Source organism: Macrotis lagotis, chromosome 1 (genome assembly GCF_037893015.1).
Source record: "Macrotis lagotis isolate mMagLag1 chromosome 1, bilby.v1.9.chrom.fasta, whole genome shotgun sequence".
In the NCBI taxonomy this organism is placed as follows: domain Eukaryota; kingdom Metazoa; phylum Chordata; class Mammalia; order Peramelemorphia; family Peramelidae; genus Macrotis; species Macrotis lagotis.
The window spans coordinates 737,944,759-737,961,294 of record NC_133658.1 but is presented as its reverse complement, the minus strand read 5'-3'; the positions used below and the strand labels follow the sequence as shown (position 1 = coordinate 737,961,294).

Sequence of the window (16,536 nt, the reverse complement as noted above, 5' to 3'; positions counted from 1 at the left end):
TCTGTACTCTGGGTCAACAACCATGGGCTAATTAATTAGTTCAAATATTTTCAAACTTTCCTGATGAGTCAACTATATCATTTAAGATAGAGAAAACAGGCTTCCCCTGTTAACTGCTCACAGTATCTCCAGAGTCAGAAATACATTACAATGTATAGAGAGTTTGGGTTCTAAATACACAAATAAATCTGATGTCTCTGGGTTTGGGCGAATCTCAACAGTCATTGCTTTAGTGGTTCACTCAGGACAGGTTTTCAGCTAGAAACTGGTTTCCAGTAAATCATTATATGCTTATCTGTTTTTGGTTGTTTATGTATTTGATGTTTTATGTTTTACTGTGATGAAATGAATGTATGATTTCATTACTATAGAAATTGGGTAAAGGATTTCATGAAGTGGTACCAACAATTCCAAATTAAAATAGGAACCCAGTGGATATTCCTCTTTCTTGGAAGTCATGGGGAGATTGATCCAGATATCTAGTACTTGCTCAGATGCACTAGGCTTAAAGAAAACCTGGGAGAGGTAAGAGTACTTATAGTTACCTCTTCCCTTTTCAAGGTTTTCATTAACAATGCTAAGTTTTACCAGATCATTAGAGGCAGCAGGGGTGGGACTCTAACCCTGCCCTCTACCTCCCCCAAGGTAGCTCTTCACCCTTCTTCCTAAACTTCCCCTTCCTCTTCCACCTGCCCTGAGTGCCCCTTCACCTTCTTATGTGACCTTCCTTATTGTTTATCTCCCTCCCACTCTTTTCCCACCTGCCCCCCCTTTCCCCTTCACTCACTTCAAGTTTAAAGTGTTTGACTTTCAGTGACGAAAGACCACTTAAAAAAACCAAATCTCCAGAATACTACTTGACATGGATACTGATATGATTGAGCTGGATTCAATGTCACTTTCATCATCTGGCTATTTATGTATGGAAAAGAAGTTGAAATCATAACTGGAAAGAAAGGAGTATCAGTTAAGAAGATGCATGAAGAGAGTGCTGTGCATCAACATCTCAGAAAGCAAATGTCCTGAGAAAATAATGAATATGGCTGTACCCAACAATGCAATCTTTAAAGCTTTTGCTATTATTGTAGACAATCTGGAATACATCACCAGCAGCTCTATTACCAAGAGTATAGCTGCCCAGAGATGCCCAGTCACCCTGAGGTTTGTGGTCCTTGCTAGTCTGTGTGGTTCTCTCATTGAAAAAGAAGGATGCACAATGAAGGAAATAAGATAGAGTGCAGAGGCTCAGGTTCAGATGGCATGAAAGAGGCTTTCAAAAATCAACCAAACAGGCCATTGCTGGTGCTGCCATTCTGCAAGCTATCATTGAGTGTGAGAAATGGATCCAAATCATCATGTTGGAGTCTAATTGGTTCTGCTTTCAGTCATCTTTGCAAGTGATCAGAACAGGTACATCACAGACAGTGACAGTGTGAGCTTTTCCAATAACACCCTGTTCACATACTTTAATCCTGACCTGAAAGGACAGCTTTTTGAGCTGACCAAGATACACTAGTTGGCCATACCAAAGTCTCACTTTTTCATAAAGCATATTGACATTATATTCAGTGGCACTGAACCCAGGTAAAAGGCTTTTGGACAGGTTTGGATGCATTTGTTTAGAATACTTCTTGAGAATTCCTCATTCCCATATGATGATTGACTGTATAATTGGGCATCAAGTTGCTAAAATAAATGAGATGCAACAGATATCTGGGACTCAGACCAAAACTACCAATCCAATAGAAGGATCTACTGATAGGCAGGTTAGCATCACTGGATCTACTTCCAGCATTAGCCTGATCTAGTATGTAATCAGTGTTAGGCTTTCTTTGAAGACAGTTAGATGGGGACAGTGCAAATTCACACGTAACATCTTTCTGCTGTTCACCACCCATGATCTATCTGTGTAGTTTCAGAAGTCAGTGATTCTATTTCTTAAGTAGTTTGCAAATTATCAGTTTCTGCACAACTTTATCATCCACTCATGATTTTATTTTTAAATTATGGAATTCTAATTCCTTTCCTCTGTTCAGATATTAATGCTGAGAGTCATATTTAGTTTTATAAGTTTTCCCCTGATTTTTGTTGGGGGGTTTTTGGGTTGGAGTGAGGTTCATGAATTTTTTGTCTATTTTTGTCATTGAAATGTGAGAAAATATTAATGCATTTAATTTTGTCCAGTAATATCAGAAATTAAAAAAAAAATAGAAATGGACTGAAACTTTTTTCTTTTGAGTAGAACTGAATAGAACAGTGCTTCATATGAATTTTATTCTTATTAAATCCTTCATGTAGATGTACTTCTCATTTGAATCACTGGAGAATCCAGAAAACAAAACTTTGAGGATTGAAATATATATTTCCACCCCCTACCCCCAAAAGGTAGATTTTTATGAGAGCAATTCTAGCAAACTCCTTCCATAAATTAGCCTTGAAAAATCTTTTTTTTTTTTTTTACTTATAGATTCTGTACCAGCCTTTAAGTTATGTGTCCCTCTGTTTTAAGTGTGATCTTTGTAAAGAACATCTTATTTGGATTTTTGTTATTATTTTTTCAATTGTCTTCAAACCTTTGTGATCTCATTTAGGATTTACTTGGCAAAGTTACTGAAGTTATTTACCACCATTTACCACTTCCAGTTGATTTTTTTTTTTTTTTAGTTTTTGCAAGGCAATGGGGTTAAGTGGCTTGCCCAAGGCCACACAGCTAGGCAATTATTAAGTGTCTGAGGTCAGATTTGAACTCAGGTACTCCTGACTCCAAGGCCAGTGCTCTATCCACTGCACCACCTAGCCGCCCCCAAACCACCTAGCCACCCCCTCCAGTTGATTTCTAATCTGTTTTCCTATTGGTTTCAATTTGCATTCCATTCACATTTTGTTATTATTACTAACTGCATTTGTCTTCATTCTATTTTTTTCTTTTTCTTCTTCTTTTGTTTTGTTTTTTTTTTGCAAGGCAATGGGGTTAAGTTACTTGCCTAAGGTCACACAGCTAGGGAATTATTAAGGGTCTGAGATTGGATTTGAACTCAAATCCTCCTGACTTCAGGGCCAGTGCTCTATCCACTGTACCACCCAGCTCTGCCCCCACTTCTATTTCTCTCTCTCTCTCTCTCTCTCTCTCTCTCTCTCTCTCTCTCTCTCTGTCTCTCTCTCTCCCTTTAAATTTTGTTCTTCCTCTAAAGTCTGTTTTATTTTGACTACTGTCTTCTTTTATATGCCCTATTTTCTTCTCTCTTTACTTCAGTCTTCTTCCCCCTCTTACTTCCTGGTTGAGTAACAAAAATTGATATTGCCAGTTGAGTATATGTGTATATATACATACATATATGAATATATGCATAGATGTACATTCACAAATACACATATGTCTATATACATATACTCATTTTATGTTTTATATATATATATATATATATATATATATATATATATATATATATATATTTCCTCATTTTAAAAGACTTTAAATGAGTGAGATTCCAGAATTGGCAATACTCCTATCACTCCCCTCTCCACCACAAAAACTTTTTTCTTTGTGTTTCATTTATTTAAGAAAATTGTCCTCATTCTTTTCCCTTTCCCCCTTCTCTCAGGTCATCTCTCTTTCTTGCTTATCCATTTTTTTATATTATCTCACAGAAATGACTCATTTCCAAATTTTCTTTCTATGTAGAATATTTCTAACTGCCCTAATAATGAAAAAAGGTACATGTGTCATCTTTCTATATGGAAAGGAAATCAGTTTAACCTTATGATTTTTCTTTCATATTTACCTTTTCATGCTTTTCTTGAGTCTTGTATTAGAAAATCAGATTTCCCTATTCAGTTCTAGTCTTTTAAATAGGAATGCTTGAATGTCCTCTATTTCATTAAATGTTTAATAATTTCCTTTGTAAGATTGTACTCAGTTTTCCTGGGTAAGTTATTCTTGGTTGTAATTCCAGTTTTTTTTTTGCCTTTCATATTATCACATTCCAAATTCTTTGCACTTTTAAATTGGTAACTGCTAAATCTTGTGTGATACTGACTGTGACTTCACAGTATTTGAATTGTGTTGTTGTTTTCTACCCCCTTTATGTGTTTTCTCTTTGATCTGGGAGTTCTGGAATTTGAATATAATCATTTTAGTAGCTTTCATTTTGGAATCTCAGGTGGTTATTGGTAGATTCTTTTAATTGCTTTTCTACCAACTGGTTATAGGACATTGTGACAATTTTCCTTGGTATTTTCTGAAATATGATGTCAAAATTCTTTCTTTGATGCTGACTTTCAAGAAGTTCAACAAATTCTTACATTATCTATTCTTGATATTTTTTCTATGCCAATTAGTTTTCTGATGAGATATTTCATATTTTCTTCAATATTTTCTATGTTTTTGACTTTCTTTTATTGTTTTTTTGTTATCTCATGGAGTCTTTAGCTTCCATTTGCATAATTTCAAACTTTTTGGAATTATTTTAATTATTGAATTTCTGTTCAAACAATCATCAATATGATTTTTTAAGCATTCATTTCATTTTATTAGTAACCTTATTTTCACATTCATGTTGGCAACCATGCATGTTCAGGTTATAAGCAAATAGTAAGTTTATATTCATAAAATGGAGGAAAGTATTTGTAAATGTGTTTATGAATTCACTTGTGAAACTGCTGAAGTAATCTTCCAAGTGCAGGATTAAAGAATTGAGAAAAAACTGGTTAAGTTTGTGGGTACATGACATGATGGCCAACATCTACCCTCTGGCTTGAGTTCATGTAGCTGAGTGAACATCCCACCTCTCCCACTGTCCACTCTGTCTGGCTCTTCAGATTCTTTGCTAGCATGGCTTGGTGGTGGCGTGCGATGACCCCACAACTACCACTACCTTGGAGAGTTGAATCTTGCTAGTCCAGAGACTAAGGACTTGCTCTGAGGAATGTCCTTTTCATTGGAGAACAGATAAACTGGATTCTTGTGTCATTGCCTCCCTTTCTCTATCCCTTTCTCTCCCCTGCATTTTGTTTGTTTATTTTTTTTTGGGGGGGGGGCAAGGCAATGGGATTAAATGACTTGCCTAAAGTCACACAGCTAGGGAATTATTAAGTGTCTGAGGATGGATTTGAACTCAGGTCCTCCTGACTCCATGGTCAGTGCTATATCCATTGTGCCATCTAGTGCCCCTTCCCCTGCATTTTATTGGTGATTTTAAAGTTGCTTGTTAGGGAAAGTTCATAGTATCAGAATTAATTATTTGTGATAAAGAATTATATGCATAAAAGTATCTTTTCAATCATTTTTAGTGAAAAATTATACCTTTGGTGGTCACAGGAATTTAACCCTCTATTTCTCCTAGGTTCAATGTATCAAGATTCACAATTTTTACTTTTGTGTCATTCACTGGAAATGTTACCCAATGAAAGTTGGGAATTGCCCTTTTTTCAAGTTGGTCAATTTGGTTTTTTTTAAAAGATCATATTTTCTTCAGTATTTTATATGCCTTTTACCAAACTAGTAATTTTTTCATACTTTTCTTCCTTTGCTTTTAGTTCTTTACCTGATTTTCCCCACAACTCTTATTTAAGTTTGAAAATCATTTTAGCTCTTCTAGGAATTTTTATTGGGCTTGTGTTCAGTTCCCCTTTTTTGAACCTACATTGTCTTCCTCTGAGTTTGTGTCTTAATCTTCCCTAACCCAACTGATGCTTTTGCTTTTAATAGTCAAGTTCATTTTCTTGTTATATACTCAGTTTTCCAATCCTATTTTTGGTTCTGAATTTTATTTTGATATTAGACTCTGTTCTAACATGGTCGGGGGAGAGGCACTGTCTCAAGTTTTAGTTTTTTTTCACACTGCTGTTTTCAGAGGTAGTTCTAGGAGTTTGAAATCTTTTGGTGATTATGAGGCTATATAATCTGATGAGAGATATGTTCACTGTTTATTTTGTGATCCTCATTCCTCTTGAACTATAAATCAGAAATAGGTATGGACCACAGAACTGTTGAACAGCAACTGATCTTGTGATAGGAAGTCCCATGCGCTACCTGGGGTCCCATGTAATCTCTTTCTGACCTGTTGCTAAATTCCCTTACCATCTCTCACATACTGCTGTTGCTGTTTCTGTAACCATCACTTCTAACATCAGTATTCCATCCACATGGATTTCAGGTCAACTTCCACTCAACTGTCACAGATCTTTCTCTCTTTAATTTTTAATAAAAGAAAGGTTTGAATTATTTTGAATTTTACAAATTTTCCCCAATCTTGCTTCCCTCCACCATCCCCTACAGAAGGCAGTCTGTTAGTCTTTACATTGTTTCCATAGTATACATGGATTTCAGTTGAATGCGATGAGAGAGAAATCATATCCTTAAGGAAGAGAAATAAAATATAAGAGGTAGCAAAATGACATAATAAGATAATTTTTTTCTTAATTAAAAGTAATAGTCTTTAGACTATTCAAACTCCACAATTCTTTCTCCAGATACTGATAGTATTCTCCATTGCAGATAACCCCAAATTTTGCCTATTTGTTGCACTGATGGAATAAGCAAGTTCATTAAGGTTGATTATCACCCCCATGCTGTTGTTAGGGTGTACAGTGTTCTTCTGGTTCTGCTCATCTCGTTCGGCATCAGTTCATGCAAATCCCTCCAGGCTTCCCTGAATTCCCATCCCTCCTAGTTTCTAATAGAACAATAGTGTTCCATGACATACATATGCCAGCTTGTTCAGCTATTCCCCAATTGAAGGACATTCACTTAATTTCCAATCTCTTGGCACCACAAACAGGGTTGCTATAAATATTTTTGTACAAGTGATGTTATTACCCTTTTTCATACTCTCTTCAGAGCATAGACCCAGTAGCGGTATTGCTGGATCAAAAGGGTATTCACATTTTTATTGCTCTATGGGCATAATTCCAAATTGTTCTCTAGAAAGGTTGGATGAATTCACAGTTCCACCAACAATGGATTAGTGTCCCAGATTACCTATATCCCTTCCAACAATGATCATTGTTCTTTCTGGTCATATAGGTCAGTCTGAGAGGTATGAAGTGGTAACTCAGAGCTGCTTTAATTTGCATTTCTCTACTAGTGATTTAGAGTAATATGCTTTATGACTATGGAAAAATTAGATTTCTTATTCTTTTTTAAATTTATTTTTATTAAAGATATTATTTGAGTTTTACAACCCCCCCATCTTACTTCCCCCACCCCCCTGGGGAAAGCAATCTGTCAGTCTTTACTTTGTTTCCATGTTGTACACTGATCCAAATTGAGTGTGGTGAGAGAGAAATAATGTCCTTAAGGAAGAGACAAGAAGTCTAAGAGGTAACAAGATCAGACAATAAGGTATCTGGTTTTTTTTATGAATTAAAGGGAATAGTCCTTGAACTTTGTTCAAACTCCACGGCTCTTTATCTGGATACAGATGGCACTCTCCTTTGCAGACAGCCCAAAATTGTTTCTGATTGTTGCACTGATGGAATGAGCAAGTTCTTCACAGTCGAACATCACACCCATGTTGCTGTTAGGATATGCAGTGTTGTTCTGGTTCTGCTCATCTCACTCAGCATCAGTTCATGCAAATCCCTCCAGGTTTCCCTGAAATCCCATCCCTCCTGGTTTCTAATAGAACAATAGTGTTCCATGACCACAGTTTGCTAAGCCATTCCCCAACTGAAGGACATTTACTTGATTTCCAATTCTTTGCCAACACAAACAGGGCTGCTATAAATATTTTTGTACAAGTGACATTTTTACCCTTTTTTCATAATCATTTCAGGGTATAGACCCAGTAGTGGTATTGCTGGGTCAAAGGGTATGCACATTTTTGTTGCCCTTTGGGCATAGTTCCAAATAGCTCTCCAGAAAAGTTGGATGAGTTCACAGCTCCACCAACATTATAATAGTGTCCGAGATTTCCCACAACCCTTCCAACAATGGTCATTATACTTTTCTGGTCATATTGGCCAATCTGAGAGGTGTGAGGTGGTACCTCAGAGAAGCTTTAATTCATATTTCTCTAATAATTAATGATTTAGAGCAATTTTTCATATGACTATGGATTGCTTTGATCTCATCTGTAAATTGCCTTTGCATATCCTTTGACCATTTGTCAATTGGGGAATGGCTTTTTGTTTCAAAAATATGACTCAGTTCTCTGTATATTTTAGAAATGAGTCCTCTGTCAGAATCAGGAGTTGTAAAGATTTTTCCCAGTTTATTACATTTCTTTTGATCTTGCTTACAGTGGTTTTATCTGTCCAAAAGCTTTTTAATTTAGGGTTTTTTAGGGGTTTTTTTTGCAAGGCAAATGAGATTAAGTGGCTTGCTCAAGGCCACAAGGCTAGGTAATTATTGTCTAAGACCGGATTTGAACCCAGGTACTCCTGACTCCAAGGCCAGTGCTTTATCCACTGCACCACCTAGCCACCCCAAAAGCTTTTTAATTTAATGTAATCGAAATCATCTGATTGGTTTTTGGTGATGTTCTCCAACTCCTCTTTAGTCATAAACTGCTCCCCTTTCCATAGATCTGACAGGTAAACTAGTACTTGATCTTCTAATTTGCTTATAGCATTGTTTTTTATGTCTAAGTCCTGTAACCATTTGGATCTCATCTTGGGAAAGGGTGTTAGGTATTGGTCTGTTCTAAGTTTCTTCCATACTAACTTCCAATTATCCCAGCAGTTTTTATCAAAGAGGGAGTTTTTATCCCTGTGGCCTGACTCTTTGGGTTTATCAAACAGCAGATTACTATAATCCTCTCCTGCTTTTACACCTAGTCTATTCCACTGGTCCACCACTCTATTTCTTAGCCAATACCAAACAGTTTTGATGACTGATGCTTTATAATATAATTTTAGATCTGGTAGTGCTAAGCCACCTTCTTTTGCACTTTTCTTCATTAAACTCCTGGAAATTCTTGACTTTTTAATTTCTCCATATGAATTTACTTACATTTTTTTCTAACTCAAAGTAAGTTTTTGGAATTTAGATTGGTACGGCTCTAAACAGGTAGTTTAGTTTTGATACAATTGTCATTTTTATAATACTAGGTCTACCATACCCTGAGCAGTTTATATTTTCCCAGTTATTTAAATCTGATTTAATATTTGTGAGAAATGTTTTATAATTGCTTTCAAAAAGTTTCTGAATCTGTCTTGGCAAATAGACTCCCAAGTATTTTATACTGTCTGAGGTTACTTTGAATGGGATTTCTCTTTCTAGCTCTTCCTGCTGTATCTTGCTAGACATATATAGAAAAGTTGAGGATTTATGAGGGTTTATTTTATAACCTGCAACTTTGCTAAGATTGCTAATTGTTTCCAGTAGTTTTTTGGATGACTTTTTGGGGATTCTCTAGGTAGATCATCATGTCATCTGCAAAGAGGGAGAGTTTTGTTTCTTCTTTCCCAATTCTAATTACTTCCATTTCTTTTTCTTCTCTAATTGCTGAAACTAACATTTCTAATACAATATTGAATAGCAGTGGTGGTGATAATGGGCACCCTTGTTTCACTCCTGATCTTATTGGGAATGCCTCTAGCATCTCCCAATTGAATAAAATGCTTGTTGATGGTTTCAGATAGATACTGTTAATTATTATAAGGAACAGTCCATTTATTCCTACACTCTCTAGTGTTTTTAGTAGGAATGGATGCTGTATTTTGTCAAAAACTTTTTCAGCATCTATTGATATGATCGTATAATTTCTGATAGGTTTGCTGTTGATATTATTGAGTATACTAACAGTTTTCCTAATATTGAACCAACCCTGCATTCTTGGGATAAATCCTACTTGATCATAATGTATTATCCTAGTGATAACTTCTTATAATCATTTTGCTAAGATTTTATTTAAGATTTTTGCATCTAGATTCATCAGGGAGACAGGTCTATAATTTTCTTTCTCTGTTTTTAACTCTTCCTGGTTTAGGTAACAGCACCACATTGGTTTCATAGGAAGAGTTAGGCAGAGTTCCACCTTTCCCTATTTTTCCAAAGAATTTATAAAGAATTGGAACCAATTGTTCCTTAAATGTTTGGTAGAATTTGCTTGTGAATCCATCTGGCCCTGGAGATTTTTTCTTAAGGAGTTCAATGATGGCTTGTTGAATTTCTTTTTCTGAAACAGGATTGTTTAGGTATTTAATCTCTTCTTCATTTAACCTGGGCAACATATTTTTGCAAATACTCATCCATTTCATATATATTATCAAATTTATTGACATAGAGTTGAGCAAAACAATTTCAAAATATTACTTTAATTTCTTCTTCATTAGTGATGAGTTCACCTTTTTCATTTATGATAGTATCAATTTGGTTTTCTTTTTTCTTAACAAAACCGACCAGAGGTTTATCAATTTTATTGTTTTTTTCATGATACCAACTTTTGGTTTTATTTATTAATTCAAGTTATTTTGCTTTCAATTTTATTAATTTCTCCTTTAATTTGTAGAATTTCTAATTTGGCATTTAATTGTGGATTTTTGATTTGTTCTTTCTCTAATTTTTTTAGTTGCATATTTAGTTCACTGATTTCCTCTTTCTCCAATTTATTCATGTAAGCATCTAGAGCTATAATATATGCCCTGAGAGTTGCTTTGAATGAATCCCATAGGTTTTGGTATGTTGTTTCATTATTATCTTTATCTAGGATAAAATGGTTAATTCTTTCTATAATTTGTTTTTAAAATGGGGTTATTCTGTTTCCAATTTGTTCTGGGTCTATTTCTCCTTGGCCCAATATTGCATATGACTTTTATTGAATTGTGATCAGAAAAATATATATTCACTATTTCTGCTTTTCTGCAGTTGATTATTAGGATTTTATGTCCTAGTACATGGCCAATTTTTGTATAAGTTCCATGTACTGCAGAAAAAAGTATATTCCTTTCAATCCCCATTCTGTTTCCTCCCTAAGTCTACCATATCTATTTTTTCTAATAATCTATTTACCTCCTTAACTTCTTTCTTGTTTGTTTTATGATTTGATTTATCTAGATTTGAGAGCAGGAGGTTGAGGTCTCCCACTAGTAGAGTTTTGCTGTCTATGTCTTCCTGTCATTCTTTCACCTTCTCCTGTAAGAATTTTTATGCTATCCAACTGGGTGCATATATATTCAGTACTGAAATAACTTTATTGTCTATGGTACCTTTTAGGATGATAAAGTTTCCTTCCTTCCTTCCTTATCACTTTTAAAGCTATCTATTTTTGGTGCTGTTTTGTTTGAGATAAGGATTGCTACCCCTGCTTTTTTTTTTAGTTCAGTTGAAGCAAAATATATTTTGCTCCAACCTTTTACCTTTACTCTATATGTATCTCTCTGCTTAAAATGAATTTCTTGTAAGCAGCATATTGTAGGATTGTGGTTTTTAATCCACTCTGCTATTCACTTATGTTTTAAGGGAAAGTTCATCCCATCACATTCAAAGTTATGATTACTAACTCCTTATTGCCCTCTATGCTATCGTCCCTCTGTTTGTATTTTGCCAGTCCCCCCCCCTTTATCCATATTCCCCAGTATTTTGTTTCTGAATACCATGCCCTTCAGTATTTTTTCCCTCCTGTATCACACCTCCCCTTTCTTTCCCCTTTCCCTTTTTCCCTTTTCCCTTCTCTTCCTTTTGTTAGTTCCCCCTTTTTTTCCTCCACTCCCCTTCCCTTTCTCTGTTCCCCCTCCCCTTTTCCCCTTTCAATACTTTAAAGGTTAAATGTTTTATAAGTTAATTCAATATGTGTAGGTTGACTTTAAGCCAAGTGTGATGAGAAGAAGATTCAGGTGTTTCTCATCTCCTCCCTTGTTCCCCTCTATTACGCTAGGTATTTTGTACCTCTTAGTGTAATGAGATTTACCCCATTCAATCTCCCTCATCCGCCAGTCTCTTTCCTGTCCCCTTTTTAAAGGAGGTAGTGTTTTTTAGATCATTGTATCTGTTTCGTAGAAAGTTCTGAGTATCTGTCACCTCTAGCTAAGTACATTCTATCTAATAGAGTTAAAATTCTTTAGTTATTAGAGTCTTTCTCCCTAGTGGGGTTAAACCCAGTTACATCCTGTTAGATAGCAGTCTCATGGATAGATCATGAATATCCATCATTTATGACTAGGTATATTCTCTCTGTTAAAGTTACAATTCTCAAAATTTATGAGAATCTTTTCCCCCATGCTGGGATATGACCAGTTTCAACTCATTGGATAGCAGGTTTTTTTTTTTTTTACCTTTTCATGTGTCTCTTGAACCTCCTGTTTGAAGTCCAAATTTTCTATTAACTCTCGTCTTTTCATCAGGAATTTTAGGAATTCTTCCATTTTGTTAAATGTCCATCTTTTTTCCTGAAGTGAAGGCTCAGCTTTGTAGGATAGTGGATTCTTGGCTGCATTCCAAACTCCCTTGCTCTTCAAAATATCTCATTCCAGGCCCTTTGATCCCTTAATGTTGATGTAGCCAGGTCCTGTGTGATCCTTACTGTGACTCCTTGATATTTAAATTGCTTCACTTTCTATATATCTGACAGGTAAACTATTTCTTGATCACCTAATTTGCTTGTAATATTGCTTTTTATGTCTAATTCCTGTATCCATTTTGTCTTTATCTTGGTATAGGGTATGAGGTATAGGTCTAATTAAATTTTCTGCCACACTAACTTCCAATTTTCCCAACAGTCTTTATTGAGAGAGAGAGTTTTTGTCCCAATAGCTGGACTCTTTGGGTTTATCAAATAGCAGATTATTATAATCATTTCCTGCTATTGCACCTAGTCTATTCCACTGATCCACCACTATATTTCTTAGCCAATATGAGACAGCTTTGTTGACTGATGCATTATAATATAATTTTAGATCTGGGAGGCCTAAGCAACCTTCTTTTATACTTTTTTCATTAAATCCCTGAAAATTCCAGACTTTTTATTTCTCCCTCTGAATTTACTTGCAATTTTTTCTAACTCCTTAAATAATTTTTTGGAATTTTGATTGGTAGGGCACTAAACAGGTAGTTCAGTTTTCATAGAATTATTGTTTTTATTATATTAGCACAACCTATTCATGAGCAGTTGATGTTTACCCAGGTATTTAAATCTAGTTTTATTTGTGTGAGAAGTGTTTTGGAATTGTTTTCAAAAATTTTCTGAGTCTCCCTTGGAAGAGAGACTCCCAGGTATTTTATGTTGTCTAAAGTTACTTTGAATGGGATTTCTCCTTCTAGCTCTTTCTGCTGCATCTTACTAGTCATATATAGAAATTTTGAGCCTTTATGAGGGTTTATTTTATATCCTGCTACTTTACTAAAGTTACTAATTATTTCTAGTCATTTTAAATGACTTTTTGGGATTCTCTAGGTATACCATCCTGTCATCTGGGAAAAGTGAGAGTTTTGTCTCTTCCCAATTCTAATTCCTTCAATTTCATTTTCTTCTCTTAATGCTGAAGCTAACATTTCCAATACAATATTGAATAGTAGTGGTGATAATGGGCATCCTTGTTTCACCCCCGATCTTATTGGGAATGCCTCAAGCCTATCCCTGTTGCATATAATGCCTGTTGATGGTTTTAGATAGATTCTGGTTATTATTCTAAGGAACAATCCATTTATTCTGGAATTCTCTAGTGTTTTTAGTAGGAATAGGTGTGTTGTATTTTCTCAAAAGTTTTTTCAGCATCTATTGATTTGATCATATGTTTTTTGATAGATTTGTTATTGATATAATTAAATACACTAACAGTTCTTCTAATATTGAACCAACCCTGCATTCCTGGGACAAATCATACTTGGTTACTTATCCTAGTGATAACTTGTAATTGTTTTGATAAGATTTTATTTAAGATTTTTGTATCTGTATTCGAATATCAGGTAGATAGGTCTCTAATTTTCTTTCTCTGTTCTAACTCTTATGGATTTAGGTATCAGCACCATATTTTTGTTATAGAAAGAGTTAGGCAGAGTTCTAACTTCACCTGTTTTTCCACAGAGTTTATATAGAATTGGAAACAATTGTTCCTTAAATGTTTGATAGAATTCACTTGGGAATCCATCTTGCCCTGGAGATTTTTTCTTAGGGAGTTCAATAATGACTTGTTGAATTTCTTTTTCTCAGAGTGTTGTTTAGGTATTTAATTTCCTCTTCGTTTAATCTGGGCAACTTACATTTTTGTAAATATTCGTCCATTTCATTTAGATTATCACATTTATTGGTATAGAGTTGGGCAAAATAACTCTGAATTATTGATTTATTTTCCTCCTCATTGGTGGTGAGGTCACCTTTTTATTTATGATACTAGCAATTATATTTTCTTCTTTTTTTTTAAATCAAACTGCCCAGAGACTTATCATTTTTATTGTTTTTTCACAAAACCTACATTGGTTTTATTTATTAGTTCAATAGTTTTCTTGCTTTCAATTTTATTAATTTTCCTTTAATTTTTAGAATTTCTAATTTTGTATTTAGTTGGGGGGCTTTGACTTGCTTTTCTCTATTTTTTAGTTCTATATTTAGTTCATTGATTTCTTCTTTCTCCAATTTATTCATGTAAGCATTTAAAGATATAATATATCCCTTGACAGCCATCTTGAGTGTATCCCATAAGTTTTGGTATGCTGTTTCATTATTGTCATTATCTAGGTTGAAATCATTAATTCTTTCTATAATTTGATGTTTGATCCACTCATTCTTTAAAATGAGGTTATTTAAGTTTTCAATTAGTTTTGGGTCTATATCTCCCTATTGCATGTGATTTTTGTTGTATTATGATCTTAGAAAGATTTATTCACTCTTTCTGCCTTTCCACAATTAGTTTTTTATGCCCTTGCACATGGTCAATTTTTGTGTAAGTAAACTACAGGAAAAAAGTATATATTCCTTTCTATCCCCATTCAATATCTTCCATAAATCTATAATGTCTAGGTTTTCTAAAAATCTATTTGCCTCCTTATTTTCCTTCTTGCTTATTTCATGATTAGATTTATCTAAATCTAGGAGCAGGAAGTTGAAGTCTCACACCAGTAGTGTTTTTATGTCTATTTCTTCCTGTAACTCCTTCAACTTCTCCTCTAAGAATTTGGATGCTATACCATTGGTTTATACATATTTAGTATTTAAATTACTTAATTGTCTATGGTGCCTTTTAGGAGGATATAGTCTCCTTCCTTATCTCTCTCTCTCTTTTTTTTTAGGTTTTTGCAAGGCAAGTGGGGTTAAGTGACTTGCCCAAGGCCACACAGCTAGGTAATTATTAAGTATCTGAGACTGGATTTGAACCCAGGTACTTCTGACTCCAAGGCCGGTGCTTTATCCACTATGCCACCTAGCAGCCCTTCCTTATCTCTTTTAATGAGATCTATTTTTGCAGCTGCTTTGTCTGAGATAAGGATTGCTCTCCCTGTTTTTTTCACTTCAGCTGAACCAAAATATATTTTGCTCCAACCTTTAACCTTTACTTTATATGTATCTCTCTGCTTCAAATGAGTTTCTTGCAAGCAGCATGTTGTAGGATTCTACTTTTTAATCTACTCTACTATTCACTTACATTTTACAGTAGAGTTCATCCCATTCGCATTCAAATTTATAATTACCTTTCTTTATTTCCTTCCATGATATCTTTCCTCTGTTTGTATTTTTTCACTTTTTTCATTTCATCCATATTCTCCAGTATTTTGTTTCTGAATACCACCACCTTCAGTTTGTTTGGCCTCCTATATCCAACACCCTCCCTTTCTTTCCCCTTTTCCTTTGCTCCTTCTTTCTTCCCTTTCTTCTGTTAGTTCCCCTTTTCCTCTCCACTCCCCTTTCCCCCTTTTAATTCTTGAAAGGTAAGAAAAATGTCTTCATTAACTGTTTATATCTATCTATCTTTCTTTCTTTCTCTTTCTTTATTTCTTTCTTTCTTTCTTTTTTCTATCTATCTATCTATCTATCTATCTATCTATCTATCTATCCATCTATCTATGTTAACTTTAATCCAAATATTATGAGAGTAAGATTCTGGTGGTTCTCACCTCATCCCTTATTCCCTCTATTGCAATAGATCCTTTGTATCTCTTCATGTAATGAGATTTAAACCATTCACTGTGCTCCAGCATCCCATCTACTTACTGTTCCCCTTTTTAAGGAGATATTGTTTTTTCTATCTGAGTCACAGAAAAGTCATGAGTGTCCATCACTTCTTGTTAAGTATATTCTCTCTAATAGAGTTACAATTCTCAAGTTAAGAGAATCTTTTTCCTAGGTGGGCATATAGCCAGTTTCACCTTATTGGATAGCAGTTTTTTTCTTTATCCTTTTTTTAAACCTTTTCATATGTCTTTTGAATCTCCTGTTTCAAATTCAAATTTTCTATTTATCTCTGTCCTTTTCATCTGGAAGTGCTGGAAGTCTGCCATTTCTTTTAAAGTCCATCTTTTCCCTTGGAAGTGAAGGTTCAGCTTTGCTGGATAGGGGATTCTTTTTTTTTTTTTTGCAAGGCAATGTGGTTAAGTGGCTTGCCCAAGGCCACACAGTGAGGTAATTATTAAGTGTCTGAGACTGGATTTAAACCCAGGTACTC

General features: G+C 34.7%; 1 pseudogene; it reads left to right on the top strand.

The window, feature by feature from the left end:
* Positions 1-844: 844 nt before the first annotated feature.
* On the top strand, positions 845-1,913 carry LOC141506482 (poly(rC)-binding protein 2 pseudogene; annotated as a pseudogene).
* The last annotated feature ends 14,623 nt before the right edge of the window (positions 1,914-16,536 follow it).